Below are 6,075 nucleotides of genomic sequence, written 5' to 3'. Positions count from 1 at the left end.
TGGTAACCTGTACTCTTGTTCTAGGCCCTGCAAATGTTAGGCTCTGTCTTTGTCATGGCCTGTCCTTCAGTCACCTGACACACATACATATTTGTCTCAAAGATAGCTCCCACTAGTTGCCGACAAGAGCTTCAGTATCTGCTTGTCCAAAACTGAATTCATCATCTTTCTCTACCAGACCTCCTCCCTCTTCTGGTGATTTGTCAGGCGTCCAAGCTAGAGCCCTAGAAGGCCTCCTGGGTTTCTTGACCCTGTTACTCCCCCTTTCCTTTCTGACTAATTCTCTCCTCTGCCCTAGTCTGGGCCATGAGAGGCAGCAGCACCCGGAGCAGTGCTGCTCAAACTTCAGAGTTATCTGGAGCGTGTTCAAACAAAAGTTGCTGGGCTCTACCCCCAGAGTTTCGGATTCACTAGGTCTGGGGTGGGACTTGATCATTTGCATTTTTAATAAGTTCCTGTTAGCTGTTGCTGCCGGTCTGGGGCTGTACTTGGAGAGCTACTGGCTTACAGGTTGATTTAAAATTTTACTCCTCTTATTTGCCGTGTGACCTTGGGTGAGTGAGTTTCTCCAGGCCTGTTTCTTGGTCTTTGTAATGGTGATAAAGGTCTTACCTTTGACAGTTCAATTAAATGAGATAATATACGCAAAGCACTTAATACAATAAGTCTGGACATGTAAGGGCTTAATGAAAGGTGGTTATTTAGGCCCTCTTCATCTTCTCCTGGACTCACTACTGGTCTTCTGCATCCCTTATCAAACTATCAGAATGATTCGTCTCTAACTGACCACAATCTCTTCCGTTCTATTCATGCCTACCCAATAACATTTAAACATGTTCAAATTTCTTTCGATTTTTAAAAAACCCATAATCTGGCTTTGACTCCATTCCTTCCTTCAGCCACCCTATCTCTATCCTTCTTCACATCTAAGCATCTTGAAAAATTGTTTAGGATTACCGTCCCTCTCTACTTCTTCCATTCAAACTCATTCCTCGGTGTATTATGGTCTGGCCTTTGCTTCCATAGTCCTCTAAGCCAGCTCTCTCTAAAATAACAAATGGCGTCCCCTCATTGCCAAATCTCTGGGATACTTGATCTCTCTTTGACACCTAACACTGTTGACATACCTTCTGCAGGAGGCAGCTTGGAAAATGGATCCCAGTGATCTCCACCTCCCGCTATTCACTCCCTTTTGTAATGCCCTCCCCTGGTGTGTGGGCTGAGCCTGGGAACTTTGTTCAAATGAAGAGGGTAAGACAAGAGTGAGATGGGGTCACATGGCACTTTTGAGGTTAAGTTATGAAAGACTTGCTTGCACTTTTCCTCTGAGTCTTCTTGCTCGTTTGCTCTGCTGAAGGAAGCTCCCAGGGTGAGCAGTAGTTGAGAAGGATCTGAGGCCCTCATCCTAACAGCTCTTAGAAAACTGAATCCCGCCAACAACTGGAACAGTTTGCTGACAGTTTGGAAGATGATCCCTTTCCAGTCAGCCCTTCAGATGAGACCACAGCCTTGCCTAACACCTTGACTGCAGTCTTGTAATATACCCTAAAACAGAGGACCCAGCTAAGCAGTGCCCAGATTCGTGACCCACACAAAGAGTGAGATATTAAATGTGCATTGTTTTAAGTCACTAAGTCTTCGGGTAATTGTTCCACAGCAACAGATATCTACTATATCTTCTTTCTTCAAATTATTTTCCCATGGACTTTCACACCTCCTGGATTTCCTCCTCACTCCCTGGTTCCTCTTTCTCTCTCTGGTTCATGGGCTTTTCCAATGGTGCTGTCTCTCACCTCCTACTGTTTCTCAAAGTTCTCTTCTTCTCCACATAACGTTTTCTTGCCAGTGACACCCATTCAAATGCCATCTATAATCCAGTGACCCACTTTTGAGCACCAGGCCCATCCCACCTGGGTGTTTGTCTCAAAGACACTTAGAATCAGCATGTCCCGAACCGAACTGGTTATTTCCCACCAAATCCCTCATCTTCCTGTGTTTCTTGCCTCGGTGAGTCACTATCCACCCAGTTGCTCAAACCAGAAAACTAAGAGTCATCTTTCATTTCTTCATTTAATAAACATTTTATGGGGCACCTACAATGTGCCAAGTAGTGTTACAGGCTCTAGGAGAGTTTATAATCTTGTGGGGAGAGAGATAGTGAAGATAATAAATTATATACCATGTTAGAATGAGATTGATATCACAATTAATGCTTTTGGGGGAAACTGAGCAGGCAGAGCAAGGAATGTCATGGCGGGTGAATTGTGGTATTAGACGGGGTCGTCAGAATAGATCTCACGAAGAAGGAGACCCCTGCAGGAACGAGGGCTGTGCTGTATGAATATTTGGGAAAAGAACATTTCAGGGAGAGAGGACAGCTAGTTCAAAGGCTTTGGCCAGGAATTTAACTGAGGGTTTGAGGAACAGCAAGGTGGCCAGTGTGGCTGCAACAGAGAGAACAAGAGGGAGATGATTGGAGATGAGCTCAGGGAGGTACCCAACCCAGATCACGCGTAGCCTCATTGCTATTGTAAGGATGTGGGGTTTTACTTTGAGTACAATAGGGAGCCCTGGGAGGGTTTGACTGGAGAAGTCCCATGATCATTCTGGTTACTGTGTTTAGAATAGGCTACTGAGAAATCATTCCTCTTCTTTTTATCTCTCAGCCTATAAATGTATTTTGTACACTAAGCCCTTGTATTTTATCTCTTAAATATATTTTGAACACACCTATTTTTTTTTTAAGATTTATTTATTTGAGAGAGAGCGAGAGCGAGCACATGAACAGGGGAAGGGGCAGAGGGAGAGGGAGAGGGAGAAAGAGAATCTCAAGCAGACTCCCCGCTGAGCATGGAGCCCACTGTGGGGCTTGATCCCATGACCATGAGATCATGACCTGAGCTGAAATCAAAAGTTGGATGCTTAACTGACTGAGCCACCCAGGAGCCCTGAACCCATCTATTTCTCTTAATTTTTATTGTTACTCCTTAAATTAAGCCAACAAAATCTCTCATTCATTCATTCAACTGGTACTATTTGAACAGCTACTCCCTTTCAGGCACTATTCCTATTCTTGGGACACAGCACTGAGAAACAGCCTGGGGGCGCCTGGGTGGCTCAGATGGTTAAGCATCTGCCTGCGGCTCAGATCATGATCCCAGAGTCCTGGGATCGAGCCCCGCATCCGGCTCCCTGCTCAGCGGGGGGCCTGCTTCTCCCCCTCCCTCTGCTTCTCCCTCTGCACATGTTCTCTCTCTCTCTCTCTATCTCTGTGTCTCGAATGAATAAATAAAAAAATCTTAGGAAAAAAAAAAAAAAGAAACAGCCTGTGTGGAGCTGACATTTCTCCCTTGGATTTATTGCCTTTAAAAGCTTACCATCTTTGACTCTTAACTCTAGTAAACAAACTGAGGGTTGCTGGAGGTGAGTTGGGTGGGGATATGGGGTGACTGGGTGATGGGCATTAAGGAGGTCACTTAATGTAATGAGCACTGGGTATAACATGCAACTGGTGAATCACTGAACTCTACCTCTGAAACTAATAATACACTATATGTTAATTAATTGAATTTAAATACAATAAAATTAAAAAATAAAAGCCTACCATCTTTTTTTTTTTTAAAGATTTATTTATTTATTTGACAGAGAGAGACACGGCGAGAGAGGGAACACAGGCAGGGGGAGTGGGAGAGGGAGAAGCAGGCTTCCTGCCGAGCAGGGAGCCCGATGTGGGGCTCGATCCCAGGACCCTGAGATCATGACCTAAGCTGAAGGCAGACGCTTAACGACTGAGCCACCCAGGCGCCCCAATTTACCATCTTTTAAATTGTCTTGTGTATGTAGAAATTTCCTGCACACCAGGGGCTCCTGGGTGGTTCAGTTGGTTAAACGTCTTACTTCGGCTCGGGTCGTGATCCTGGAGTCCTGGGATTGAGCCCTGTGTTGCATCGGGCGCCCTGCTCCATGGGGAGTCTGCTTCTCTCTCTGCCCCTACCCACCGTTCGCTTGCTCTCTCTCTCTCAAATAAATAAAAGCTTTAAAAAAACAGCCTGCAAAAAAATTGTCTTATGTATGTTTTTGGTTACTCTCTCATTGTGTCCTCTCCTCACATCAACCTTGTGAGCTCAAGGACATTATCTATTGTGTTCACCAGCTGTATTCTCAGTGCCTAGAACAGCACCTTTCCTACATGTGCTCAGCGCATACTAGTTGAGTGAATGAAAAAACTGCTGCAAGTGTGTGTGTCTCTGTGTGTTGTGGTTTATGTGATGCTGTCTTGCTATTATATATTCTATCCCATTATGTTGCACTGAGAAAACCCCTGCCAGTTACAGCTTTAAACTTGGTTTCAGAGCCTGGACTTTAACTGGGAATTTGACAAACACTATTCTAGTATTCTCCACAACCAGAGTCTTCTTTCCAACTCAGAAGTCTTGTCAGGTTGCTTCCCTGTATGAAATCGTTCACTGGAACTCTGTTGGTCTTAGAAGCTGTTTTCCCAAACATCAGTCATTTATGGTTGTTCATGTACCAGCTCTAATAGAATATATTTAATATTTTGCTTATGAATAGAATCATTTTTGCCATGCAGCCTCACCCTAAGCAATAATCTAAGAGAAGTAATATGTCCAATGCATGAGTTATATATTTTTCAAATGCCTATTAAATCCATTAACTGCCAACATAAAGAAATGTTGGTTTGTGTACCATCTAAACTCCTCTTGCTTACCACCCAGCCCCACTTTGGGGAAACCTGCTCTCAGGACAAAGATCAGATGCCTCAACTTGGCCTATGAGCCGCTCTTGGAGCTTACTAGTGCTTTCACAGAGTCTCTCTCTCTTTACCACTTCCTGCACTCATTCATTCTGCATAACTAGCAGGTCCTGAATGCACCGAGCTCTCTTTGGCTCTAGGACTCTGTACTGCCATGAGCTTTCTCTGTCCAGAACTCCACCAGAACCCCCACCTCACCTCTTTCCAGGTCTAGCAGAAAGGTTACCTCGGAGAAGCCATTTGGGCGGTGGGTCTGGGACGCCCTGCTTAGTCCGGTCTCAGAGTGCATCACCCTGAAGCAAAGTGGCTTCTTCATGCCTTGTGCTCCAACCGACGACTGCAGGCTCCTTTTGGGGTGGAAGAATATTTTATTTACCATAGTATTTCTGGTAATAAGTATAGTATCAGACATGCAGTAGTAATTTGGTTAATGAATAGGAGAACAAATATACAGGTTTCTCAAGGAAACGAATGTCACTAACACTCAGCATGGTGTCTGGCACATACTAGCCATTCAGAAAACATGGCTGGGTGACTGAAAGCAGTGAGGGCTGCTCCTTGCCTTAGTGACATTACTTTTTGTTTTGCTATTTGAGAGGTGGTCTCAGATTCTGGTAACACTATTCTCTCCTCTCTGCCCAGGAAGAAGTCATAAATGAGGTAAAATATCTGTCTGTTGCCTAAGAGATTTTGGTCCCTCTGGTGACAAGAGGACGGGGCTGGGAGGGAAAGCTACAGCACAGAGGGGATCTAGATCCTTATGCTTTCTCTTACTCAGGGTGAAGTAGCTATAAAGTCAATACTAAACATTTGAATTAATATTATAATACATACTCCATGCATGTTTTCAGTACATTTAATGTTATTATATACAGTCTCCCCACACTATCTGGAAGTGGGGCATTCCCTTGAAAACTTTTGTAAGCTGGAATAGCATAAAGCAAAGAAGCAATGACCATTAAGAAAAAGACTTTTGAGCATTCCCAGACCTAAAAACGACTTCTCTTGGGCCTTTCTGATGCGTTAGGACACATCTTGCTAACAGATGCACAGAATAAGTCGAGATAAACACAGATGGTCATAGTTCAGAGCTGAGGTAGCTGGATGCTGAGATGCTGGGTGTAGTTCCCGGGGACGGAGCTTGGGGGTCACGCTCACTCCTCGGGGTGCACGCTGCCTCTGGGGCAGCTCGCTGCAGAACAAACGCTGAACACTCTTTTCATTTTTGCCTTTTTTGGTAAAAGTGAGCATCCCCTTTGGATTTCTTTTGGTCACCAAAAACAGGTACTAATGTAGGTCTT

The sequence above is a fragment of the Callorhinus ursinus genome, unplaced genomic scaffold, assembly GCF_003265705.2.
Source record: "Callorhinus ursinus isolate GAN/ISIS: 27379988/994484 unplaced genomic scaffold, GSC_fseal_2.0 scaffold1, whole genome shotgun sequence".
Lineage (NCBI taxonomy): Eukaryota > Metazoa > Chordata > Mammalia > Carnivora > Otariidae > Callorhinus > Callorhinus ursinus.
Note: the sequence above shows the minus strand (reverse complement) of the source record.